This window comes from Rhinatrema bivittatum, chromosome 18, assembly GCF_901001135.1.
Source record: "Rhinatrema bivittatum chromosome 18, aRhiBiv1.1, whole genome shotgun sequence".
NCBI lineage: Eukaryota > Metazoa > Chordata > Amphibia > Gymnophiona > Rhinatrematidae > Rhinatrema > Rhinatrema bivittatum.
The window spans coordinates 47,451,481-47,464,601 of record NC_042632.1 but is presented as its reverse complement, the minus strand read 5'-3'; positions in this window follow the sequence as shown (position 1 = coordinate 47,464,601).

Here is a 13,121-nt window from a genome sequence, read left to right as displayed (position 1 = left end):
GGTCGGACTGTTCAGAAGGCCCGGACCTATTTCTTCTGACTGGGTGACTCCTGGTCTCAGGTGGGCTGTCAGACTTGCTTGCATAGAGCGAGCTGCTTGAAAGAGCCTGGACCAACCAGATATATTTGTAGCTATATGTTAACAGAGGCTCGGGTACCCAGGTTAGACTCCCTTGTCATGATTCATGGATAAAGCTGTGGCCTTTATTGTTCCACTCAAATCCCTGGGTGTTCCCTGAATTGAGTATTCTTCAAATGCATGTGGGCCCAGATGTGCCATGAGTACCATGGTTACTGCTTTAGTGGTATAGGAGAGCGTTCTCCTGTGATGAGAACATCTGCTGTAAAATTAATGGACCCTGTTTCCCAAATGCCACTAAAGTCTTGGTATGCATTAACTGTAAGAAAATGCAACTTAGGGATGCTTTCAGTGCTTATCTTGCAAAACTGAGAATTCATAATCTGTACAATTGAGTGACCTATTCACCACTACTACCAACCAGTGTTCACAATGGGGTAGATTTTCAAAGGGTTATGCACATAACCCCCAAAAACTTACCCAAACCCCCCCTACGCGCACTGAGCCTATCTTGCATAGGCTGCCAACGTGCGCAAAGCCCCGGGACAAGTGTCGGGGGGCGTGTTGCGACCGGCGCTTCATCGGGGGCATGGCCGCGGCCTCCGGACCGGACCATGGCACGCCAGCGGCTGGCCTGGCGCACGCAAGTTACGCTTGCCTCGGGCAGGCGTAACTTGTGCAACAAAGATAGGGGAGGGTTTACATAGGGCTGGGGGGGGGGGGGGGTTAGGGAGGGGAAGGTGCGGAGGGGTGGAAGAATACACACACCCTCCCCAGAGGCGCTTTAAAATGGAGCCCCTGTAGAAAACAGCCTCCAGCAGAGAGAAATCCGCTGTGGAAGCCGGACTGGAGACAGGTCAGGAGAAACTCAGGACTCCCTGTTGAATGATTCATTTGCTGCAGATCGGTCCCGAGTGAGACGAAAAGCATTTCTGCAACTGGAAGAGAAAAGGCATCCAGGAAAACGGGTGACAAATTCCTAGCGGGATCCAGACAGATAAGGCCGCTCTGATTTCGGAGCGGCCTCAGAGGGAGCGGAGGCAGATCCTTTGGGTATCCAAAAGTCGGGTCCCAATTGCCAGGGCCTAGGCCTGTCGCCAGAGCCTGTGCCCGGAGGCTGGGGTCCAATGCCAGGCGCTCGGCCCGGACCCAGCCCAGACGCCGGTGCCTCAGCCAGGAGTTAATTAACTCTGGTGCGACCCCACAGATGCTGTCATTTGGCTTTGCAGGCTGAAGAAAGAGGAGGATGCCTGAAGAGTTTTGAGACCTGGGCCTGTCCCTGGCCTGAGGCGCTGATGTCGGGACCCGACCTCCGGATGAGTCCGAGGCATCAGGCCTAGGCCGAGACAGTGGACCCCCTACCAGACTGGGTAAGTGGGGGCTGGGGGAAGATCCTGGCTCCGGCGTTTTTCCGGGAGGGTGGGAGGGAGGGCTCGTTTTCGTGTTTTGCCCATCCTATTTTTTTAATTGCTTGATTTGTTGTTGTTTTTTCACACGAATGAAACGAATCAAGCAATCCATGAAATGAAATTGGTGGGGAAAAAACTCCTGAAAACAAACCGAAAAACCAAAATTGTTTTTTTCCCCCTGGACATCCCTCTTCCCAAACTGGTACCTCAAGAGATTAAATGAAACTCTGAAGGGAGCAGGCCCAATGGCCAAGGGCAAGTGAGATTTAGCTGTGATTGATTCCTGGACCCAGCTCCTGCCCTGGAGTCCTGTAGAGGCAGCGGTCACAGACCCTGTGAGGGTCCCTGCCATCCCACAACTGCAGCACCTACTGGTCTAGTTGAGGCTACACCTGTGCTTTTGTATGGGGGTTGCCATATCACCCTTGGCTCAGTGGACCAGGTTGATCCAGTCCTGATTTCGCCCCATTACCTGTGTGCATTTATACTTCTCGACTGAATTGGCCTCTTCCATTGACCTGGGGTGAGGTAACAATCCTGGCTTTCTGACTGGTGGTTCCTGGCCAAACGATGCCTTTCGCTGCAATGGCTTAGGTTACAGAAGTGTAAAATATGAGGGCACGCTTGAGACTAAAAAAATACAGTATGAACACAACTCTGAAACAACCAGGGGCATATGAGATTGAATTTTTATTTTATTATTTTTTTTATTTTAAAACAGGAAATTAGAGTGCTGGTGAAACTGGTCTTAGAGGTCAATTTCCGTAACCCAAGACAGCTGTTTTTTTTCTTAATGGAGGTAACTTTTCGGTTATCCATCTAAATGGCTTTTGAATATCGACCTCCTGATTTTATTTTATTTTTTATTTTTAAGCATCATAATCCTACAGCTTGGGTGTCACCCAGACACAAAAAAAAAAAAAAAATCTGGAAAGGATGGGAGATAGTGAAAATGCATTTAGGACAACTTTGTTTTAAATTGTAAAATAGAGGAGTTGCTTAGTGTGTGTGTGTGTAAAGAAAACAAACACAACCCCCAGAGAGGCGTTAGAGAGATGAACGCCGCTGAGGATCGATAAGCAGATGCTATGGGCCATGCAGGTGGTCACAGACCATCAGACTGGGACCTAGAGAGAGAGCCCAGTTTTACCTGCCTGAAGATGGAGGGATCCCGTGGCGGTTACCTGCAGGACTTGGGTGGCTCCAGTGTGAATCCGGCTTCTGATTTCCAGAGTATTTTGCTCCCAACCACTTGGTTCTTGTCAAAACAAACTCGACCCCCCCAGAGCGTTTAGTGTCGAGGTCTGCACGAAGCTGCCACTTTCACCAGGGGCTCCCGAGGTGGTGCTGCTACAGTCCTAGGAGAAAGGCGGACGAGTTCCCCAGGTCTTTCCTAATCCGGACCTGAATCTTGCTTCCCCCCCCCCCCTTTAATTGCCCCACTCTGGAGCGTTTCCCCGAAACGTCGGGTGAAAGCGCTGGGAGGTCGTGGCCAGCTGTGTCCGACATATGAAGGACTTTACTCCAGTGCCAGAGCGCACCCCCATCCCTTCCCGGGTTCACCGACTCACTCCTTCCATTACAACAAAAAGCTCCAATCCATCAGCTTCCCCTCTCTAATAAGAAGCTCGGCCCCTCCATAAGACGCGCACACACACCTAACGCATCTGGCTTCTTCTCTGCAGCCTTGAGGAGCAGCTCTGCCAAAGAGGAAAGGTACACGATGCCCAAAAAAAGACCATCCGAAGGCGCTATAAATAGTAAAAGGAAGATTATTTGCTTTGAATGTGCTCCAGAAAGGCTCAGATACAATGTCTTGTAAGCAGAAAATTGAATCAAGTTTGAAAGTGCAGACGCCAGCTCCTCCTAATCCCTCCCAGCTGCTGCGCTTTGCTATATATATTTATATATCTTTATTTTATTTTTTTTCTTCAGCATGGCAACCTTCTAAAAAGTCTTGTTTCCCTAATCCTGCAGACTGAAATTCAATCTCTTATTTTTGAAAAAAAAAAAATCCAGTTTTCTGCCCGGGGCGGCCGATCTGCGAGTCCTGCCTTTTTCTCCTCCTCGGTAAACAAAGCCCTGAATTGAAGCGCAGCGTTTAGAGGACAATTAACTCCCCTCCAGCCCGGGACACAAAGCTGCTCTCTCAGATAACCTCCAGCCTTTCTCTAAATGGCTGGGTGGGTTTTGTTGTTGTTGTCGCTGCAGCTCTAGGGACGTTTGCAGATTTTCCGTTAATGCCCAATCCTAAAAGGTCCAGAAGCCACACTCATTGTAGAGCCAAAATGCATCAGGAGCCCAAGCCCCTGATCTGTCTGGATCCCGCTGGGAATTTGTCACCCGCTTTCCTGGACGCGTTTTCTCTTCCAGTTGCAGAAATGCTTGTCGTCTCGCTCGGGACCGATCTGCAGCAAATGACTCCTTCAGGAGGGAGTCCTGAGGTTCTCCAGTCCGGCTTCCACGGTGGCTTTCTCTCTGCTGGAGGCTGCTTTCTAACAGGGGGCTCCATTTTAAGGCGCCTCTGGGGAGGGTGTGTGTATATACTGTATCTGTTTCATAGGCTTTTCCGCCTGTCCAGAAGTTCTTCTGGAAATTTGTCGTCATAAAAAAAAAAGAAAAAAAGTGCAGTCTTTACAGAAATTCCATGTGACATACAATACACAGTAGAGAAACCCTCTAGGAAAAAGGGTTTTAACATTCTGTTATGGCTGGCCAGGAAGCCTAAATTAAAAGATCATTTCACCTCCCCACACCACTAACATTTTAAGCCTGAGCAAATAAGCCAATGCTTCGATTTTTTAGATGCACTTATTTGCCTTTTATATCTGAGCTCGAGGCAACTTGCAATCGCATAGTTCCCTACCCATGGGATTTACAATCTAAGGGGTGAATTTTCAAAGAGTTATGCATATAAAAATTAGCATATACGCACATAAGTAGCATCTCTTCTCCTACATGCTATATAATTTTGCTTTTGTGCACATGTACATATGCCTGGTATGGGGCATTCTGGAGCAGGGCCAACATTTGCATGCCTAAGTTGCTATTTTAAAAGAGACTAATATGCATAGATTTGCCAACTTGTGTCATTTTACGCCTGCTAATTATGTAGCAAAAGAGAAGATGAAATGTGCTTATTGTTTACTGTTAGTCGGGTGGGAAGTGATCTGGGGGAGTTCAGCCTGGAGAAAGATTGGGTGAACTGGTGGCATAATTGGTAAAACTAATTTCAATTACATAAATCCTTATCTACTCAAGCAAGCCGTACTTTATTTTTGCATGTAAAATATATGTGTGTATGTTTAAAATAGGTAGGAAAAGTATATGCACTCAATGCATTGAAATACTCGCTTTCAATGCAGTGCATGTTTTTGAGCATAATCATACATCTGTGCGCATGTTGTGAGGTAAAGATATGCGTATTTAATATGTGCATATCTGATTCACAGAGATTATGAAATACCATTGTAAATCTGCATTGCAGCCATAAATGTTGCTTATATGCTGCAGCACAGTTGTTGTTTGAAAGTTAACCTCCCAGTTTGTACATGAGGCACAGGAGAGTTAAGTGACTTGTCCAAGGTCACAAAATGCATTAGTGGGAGAGGTAGGATTTGACCCTTAGCACGCACCCTCACCCCTGAGTTCTGCCTGCGGTTCTAATGCTAGGCCACTCTTTCCCTAGAAAGCAGATGATTTGCAGGTTAGTTCTCAAGTACCACAAACTGGCCTGGCTTTGAAGGTATCTATGTTGAATATTCATGAAGGCATTTGCATGCATCACCTCCCTGCAAATTCATTGTGGATAACCTGAAATCCTGACCAGCTCATAGTACTCAAGGACTGGAACTGGAGTAGATGTGTCTACTTACCCATATATCTGTGGCTTGCGTCTCGAGCTTAACTATCTCTGACCATTTTTCATCTTTCATGCCACTGTGGATAATGATTTCTTCTCTCCCATTGTTAGCCTATCGGCCCCTGGTCATTAGCCCATCCCCTGCATCTCCCAGTCGTAAATCTATCTCACTCCAGGAAGAGCACTTGCAAGGGCTAATTTTACAATGGGCTGTATACATTTGCAGGCTGTGATGCACCCCAATTACACCAATTTTTAAAGTTAACTTAGGCAGATAAGTTTATTTTGAAAATGATCCCAGCAAAACCACACATACCCAATAACACCTGCTATTTAGCATGAGTAGTTTGCTGAGAGGATTTACGTGCGTGCGTAAGTTGCAACCTCGCCCAGATTCCTTTCCCTGGACCGCCCCATGCGCACAAACAGGCCGATACAGTAAAATCGCGGGAGAGTGGGCGAGCACAAGCCCTCCCGTCGCACGCACAGGCCACTCTCCTGTGCGCGCGATACAGTATTTTAATTTATTAAAATTAGGGCCGGTGGTAAAAAGAGGCACTAGGGACACTAGCACGTCCATAGCGCCTCCTTTTTGACAGGAGCGGTGGCTGTCAGCGAGTTTGACAGCCGACGCTCAATTTTCCGGCGTCGGTTCTCAAGCCCGCTGACAGCCACGGGTTCGGAAACCGGATGCCGGCAAAATTGAGGTCCGGTTTTCGACCCGCGGGCCGATTTCGAAACTTTTTTCTATTTTTTTTACTTTTTTTAACTTTCAGGACCTCCGACTTAATATCGCCATGATATTAAGTCAGAGGGTGCACAGAAAAGCAGTTTTTACGGCTTTTCTGTGCACTTTCCCAGTGCCCGTAGAAATTAGTGCCTACCTTTGGGTAGGCGGTAATTTCTGAAAGTAAAATGTGCGGCTTGGCTGCACATTTTACTTTCTGTATCGCGCGGGAATAACTAATAGGGCCATCAACAATCATTTGCATGCTGCGGACGCTATTAGTTTCGGGGGGGTTGGACGCGCGTTTTGGATCCCTTACTGAATAAGGGGTAACACTAGCGCATCCAAAACGCGTGTCCAACCCCCCCGAACCTAATAGCGCCCGCAACATGCAAATGCATGTTGATGGCCCTATTAGGTATTCCCGCGCGATACAGAAAGTATTACTGAATAAGGGGTAAAGCTAGCGCGTCCAAAACGCGCGTCCAATCGTGGGTTAACAGTGCGCTCCACTGGAGTGCACTGTACTGTATCAGCCTGAAAGTTAGGTGCATAGAGCATCTGTGTGCGTAATTTTACGTGCAGATCAGTTGTGCGATTTGGTGAAGAGCCATTTCTTAAAGTAGCGCGCCCCTTTACCCATGGCAGGGGATGCCCTTCAGCAAGCCATCACAACCTACAGAGACTCCTGTGTCCTCTGAAACCCTCAGGGCTGCTGGGAGGCCAGCAGGAGATGAAAGGAACATTTTGTCCAAAGAGGCTTTGCATCGCTCTTAGAGCCCATCATCCTTTGCTGAAAAATAAATCCCTGGCTTTACAAAAACTGTCGTTCCGTTTTTACTCCTTTACACCCTAGTTTGAAAAACTTGACAACAGAATTTCTTTTGCCCCATCCCCTCCCCCATTATGGGCCAGGGGCTTCCCATTATTTTGGTGGTATTTGATGTGACTGTTTTGAAATTTTTTTTTTATGTTTGGAAACTTTGTTTATATGAGGTTTTAATTATTCGATCTGTTCACTAGCTGTTTTGAATTACTCTTTTTATTGGTATGGTTGCTGCTTTGTTCCTTTCACTGTGCCATGGGGTAGATTTGCAATTTTACCCTCCCCTTACCAGGCCCCGGTTCTGATGAGTACCAATAATATGGCCCTGTTTAAAAAAAGAAAAAGTTAGCGCACTCCTGCTCTAGGGCACATGGTGCCCTGGGTGAAAATCATGCTTAGGAGGAAATCGGCTCCCTGCCGGCTATTTAGCCTAATGGGGGGTGCCCAGCACACCCTACCCAAAAGCCGACACTGGATTGGCAGAAAAATCATGATTTCATTTTTTTTGGATCATCATCTCAAATCCTGCCCATCATCCAGGAGTTTCCCGTCAGGTCATGATTGGAGATCCTATTAAAATTGCCGTGGAAAACGGAGATCTAATAATATTCCTATGTCAAGGACTGTGTTCGTTCGCTAGCTTTTCCAGATTAAAAAGAATCTGGTCACAGACTGCAGTCCTGCTTGCTAGCAGTCACTTGAAGGATGCGTGATTATATATATATATATATATATATATAGAGAGAGTGCTGCCTGATCTTAGGTCATCATTTGTCAGCCCACCTCGTTTCCTATAGCACCACATCGAGGGGCGCAAGCTGAGCCGGGCCTGATTTCACCCCATTACATGTGGGGAGACGTAGTCCTGTTTTTCTTAGAGACATCAGTGGGGGAAATCAGAGCTACATCTCCTTGCTTGCAGGCCTCGCCCAGCTTACCCCCCCCCCCTTTCGGGTGGAGCTATATGGTTATCCTCCCTATAGAAAAACCCTCCCTGATAAGATCACGGAATTAGTTGCCTGTCCTTCACTAATAACTTTTGAACCATTCATCCAGTTTCCTTCAAATTCCTGCCACAGATATTAGACCACCCACTGATCCCTGGTTCATACTTTTCTTGTGCCCTTGTTTGTTTTTCACAGTCTATGGAAGCAGGCCAGTTCTGTTCCGTTCAGATGAAACCTCAGAGACATCAGAGCACGTTGGGATGTCATTGGGCGTTTTTAAAGCTGCCCTGCCATTGATTAGAGCCTGTGATAGCAGACTGGATTTTTTTTGCCGAGCTTATTGAAGACTTCTGTCAACACACCTCAAATATCGCCATAACCTTGTTGGTGCTTAGTTCTGCACCGAAGAAGAAAACTAGGCATCTTCAAATATTCACACATCCCCCTGGGTGGGTATATCCTGCTCTTGAAGCAGTAAGGCCCTCCTTGGATATGTGCTGATACCCTTATGTACACTTTGGAGGTGATTCAGGTCGCTCTGTCCTTGATCTCACAGTGCATCTGAGACAGCTACTTCCAGGCAGGGATAAGCCCTACCTTCTATGTGTGAATGACAGCGGGTCCCGTTGCAAAGAAGAGATACTTGCATGCTTTAGATGTACCTTCAGCACTTGAGTGAGAAATGTAGTGTCATTCCACGTATTAAATGTTTGCTATAAATATATATATAATATGATATGCACAGCTACATGTAAGGTGATTTATTTTGACAGAAATATATTATGATGTATGCAGTTTACTAAGAGCACCAACAATAACTGGGAAAACAGTTGAGACTTTAGTGAAAATGGTGTTAAGCAGACATTCCAAAGTGTGTGCGTTGTTCATGTGCTTGTTTTACTAGAACTGGTGAGAAGGAGGTGGGTAGGTGTCATAATTAAACCAGAAAATTTAAATAGGTTTTGTTTGTGAGTTTTGGGGGTTTAGAAGTTCACTTGGCAAATGAGAAGCAGCTTTCTGAGTAGAAAAAAAAAATATCCTGCCCCTATGTAACCTGTTTGCTTGAAGGCTATAACCTTTTCACTGGACTCATACAGTGTTTAAGTGAGCTTCTATCACCGGAGAGTTGTAGATCTCAGCTTTCCAAAAATATGACGTATGCTAGAGAAACTGCTTAGTTAACGACTGTTAGTAAGGTATGAAAATATTCCAAAGTACAAGCAAAACCGAAAAGGCATTAGTGCCTCCCTTATTGTGGCTTAAGTGCTCCAACCCTGACAAAAAAAAGTAGAAAAACTGTGAAGAGAGCTAAAATACCTGAATTGCATGTCAAAGGAAAAATGCGATGGTGTTAGTTGTGACAAGAATTCAAAACAACGCCATACTTAGCAAAACTACATATAGCTGATACCATGTAGTCTTAATTAAGGAAGCAGAGAAACCTCATACAAAAATGGCGGGCGTTATCAATGATAGCCCAAAATGCCACATATGTAGTTGTGCAGTCACAAAATAAATTACCGACTGTCACTATCCTATAATCATCGGTTTCTCCGCTAGAGAGTTTAAAGAACCATATTTTTTGGAATTTTAAATTTTAGCCTTTTCAGTTTTCCAGCTTAAAGGCAGTACGAGTGCACTTATCGTAGCAGGAGTTGTGCAGCGGATACATCAGGCTGGCCCGACACGGCTCGTGTTTCTGTCAGCTTCATCAGGGGCCACCAAGTGCGAAATGATTCCAAGGTCTGCCCAGAGGTCTAATCTGCTACTCGGTCGCAGCTTTAAACCGACAACTCGTCAGTTCAAAGCTGTCAGTTTAAAGCTGACAGAAACCCGAGCCGTGTCGGGCCAGCCTGACGTATCCGCTGCACAACTCCTGCTACGATAAGTGCATTCATACTGCCTTTAAGCTGGAGAACTGAAAAGGCTAAAATTTAACATTCCAAAAAATATGGTTCTTTAAACTCTCTAGCGGAGAAACCGATGATTATAGGATAGTGACAGTCGGTAATTTATTTTGTGGCTGCACAACTACATATGTGGCATTTTGGGCTATCATTGATAACGCCCGCCATTTTTGTATGAGGTTTCTCTGCTTCCTTAATTAAGACTACATGGTATCAGCTATATGTAGTTTTGCTAAGTATGGCGTTGTTTTGAATTCTTGTAAAGACTAATCATCATATATATATACAGTTTGATTTTTGTGCTGGTGTTAGTTGTGAGGCAGCTGATACCTTGGTCCTGTTTCCATTCCTGAGTGAGCCTCTCCATATCAAAACTGTGCCATCGGGTTTTACCCAGAAAGTTCTGTTACTCGGAAAACGTTCTCAGCCCTGATCTCTGGCATCTTAGCTCTTCGGCAGACTTCCTTCTGCTCGTTTTGGTTTCCACCTCAGTCATCGTGTCCCCTTTGGGGTTGGATGTGAGGGTGTTCATGCCCCGTCCCCCATATTGTACAGGTTCCCAGGCCTCTACTTCAGACCCCGTGCTTGGATCTTATACAATAAGAGGCTGGGACGTTGAACCAAAGTCTTCCACATTGTGTGATGGCGTCTGGTCAGGTAATCACAAAATCATTTAGTTTGACATCATTCTTATGGAGCCTGAATTCTGCTCCAGGAGTCTGCTTTAAGCATGAAAAACCGGGAACTCCAATTAAAAAAAAAAAAATGCATGCTGTGAAAAAACAAAATATGCAAATATGTGGTGCTTGACTCAAATGTGTGCTAATTTCTCTCATGAATATTTACTGCAGGAATATCCTGAAAATCTGACCTTTATTTTTTTTGGTAAGGCAAGAGGGAGGAAAAGGGACCCTTGAGGACTTGCTTTGAGACTGCTCTAAACTACGGTTGCTAGAACAACCTTAACCCAGCCTTGCAGTCCCTAAGCCTCATGAGGCCTGATTTATCAATTAGTGTTTCCAACCTTTCATAAATCAGACCCAGAGGTCAGTTCTTCTAAACCTGCTCCTGGGGTGGGCCCTACTTAGTCTCTCACTTTCAGGACGCCCACAATGAATATGCATGAAATAGATTTGCATACAATGGAGGCAGTACATGTAAATCTATCTCATGGATGCTCTGTGTAGGATCCTGAAAACCATACTGACAAGAGGATTCTCGAGACAATCACTTCTATAGATTGTATCAGTTAGCGCCAGAGCACTTGGCAATGTTGCATAATATCCTTTGAGAGGTTTTTTGTAAATATATTGCATTTGCTAGGGTATATAATACAAGTAGATAGATAGCTTTGGTGTTTGCATGGAAGTATAGTTTCCTACTGATGACTCCCTATCTGTTTCTGCAAGCCCCTACCTAGTGCCTTCACTCTGCAGCTCCTCACTAGCTCTCCTCTTATCTCTCTCTTCATCCCTCCTTGTGCACTTCTCTCTTCAGACAAGCCCTATCTATCCCCATCTCTATCACCAATTCCTCATTCCGTACTTTCCACCTGACTGCACCCTGTGCTTCTAATACACTTCCTAAACTGGTGCATCATTCTCTGTCTCTCTCTCTCTCTCTCTCTCTCTCTCTCTCTCTCACACACACACCTTGTTTAAATCCCATCTAAAATTCCACCTTTTTGAGGCTGCTTTTAAATCTTAAGCCTGTTGGTTGGCCATCAGCCTCATTAACTATTGTTTTCAGTTGTCTGTTAGCCTGTTTGTTTGAATTGATTAGATTGTAAACTGTATTGAGCAGGGAATGTTTCTTGTGTGCTATTGTTTGTGCAGTGCTGCATACCTCAAGTAGCACTATGGAAATATTAAGTAGTGGTAGCAGCAGCAGCTATAGTTAGGCAAATGTCATTCTGATAATCTTAATACAGAAAAATAGAATATGAGAGCAGATTAGGCTCTGCTCAATTTCATTTCTGATTTAGAACCAGTTTATTTCTTTGGTTTTCCCCTCACCTCTATGCCGTCACCAATAACTTTGTACTGTGGCCTCGCCCCCCCTGTACCTTCACTGACCTCGAAATGTCGCCATTTGATACAGTAAAGAGGATTTGTGTACACTTGCATTTAAATCTATTCTGATAACATCTCATATTTATATAGAAAATGAAATATAAATAAAATACCTCTGTGGGCTCGTCCTGAAAGAAAGCTACAAATATTGTCTGCCCTAGAATAATAATAAAAAAAAATGTAACCAGAGCAGCTGCTCTGGAATCTGTTATAAGAACACTGTCCAATACTAAAACAGGGAATAGTTGGCTTCCTTGTATGATATTAAAGTGTTGTTGTTTTTGGTAAAGTTGGTGAATATGTCTGAGTATATGATAAAGTAGTTAGTATGAAATTTAAACCAATTGTTACCACTCTTATAAAATAAAAGTTGGACTTCAGCTTCAGGCTTGTTTTTCACGTTCCTTTCTCGATTAGATCTGAAACGGTAGCCACAATAAACATAAAGGGGTTGATTTATTCAAGGTTTGTGCCAGTGTTTACCCCATAGAAAACATCTGGAGTTTTATTTTTTGGTTATAAAATCAGCCCCTATATGTTAGAAAATAAGAGAGAGCTAGCAATGCCTGTGCTACCTTGCATTGTGAGAGGAGGTTGAGGGGGATGGCTTGAGGTAGGAATAGGGGATCAGACTATTTTTTTTTAGGCTCAAGTTTTAGCTGTCAGTAATTTGCATGTTATGCTGGGCTGATGTAATAACAGTACTAATAATATGCATATGATTATATAGTACCTTTTTATCTGAGCAGCATTTCAGAAACACACAGCCGCTTTGTATGACAGCTTAAAATAGTGAAGAAACAATGTTTTTATTATTATTTGGGAGCAGACCTGATTCTTTGGTATTCTGGCAGTACGGTGTTGTCTTTCAGCCTTGCATAGTTGAGTCATAACTCATCAGTCTTGTCCTCTTGATTACTGTTTAGTGGAAAATCTGAAATGAGTTGCTAGTGTGAATTCCCTTCCCATTGGATAGACGTCTATATACAACCATCCCACTGTTAATTAGCCCTCCAGTTAGCAATTTTAGCAGGATCAAACTGGTGTGCAAGCTGACTTTTCCTTGCATCTTCTCCAAATGAGTCATCTGGAACAGTCTTGAAGCAGATTGGTTGGGCAGTTGAAAACAGCCTGTGGCTTCTGCTGCTGTAGGTTTTCTGTGTATAAGACTATCCAATGCTGTCATTCTGTCATACTTACTGATATTAATTTCAGATTCTTACATATATTATCTTGTCACATCTAAGTAATCCAGGTCAGTGAGAAGAAAAGTGACTTTCCTAAAGTCACTGT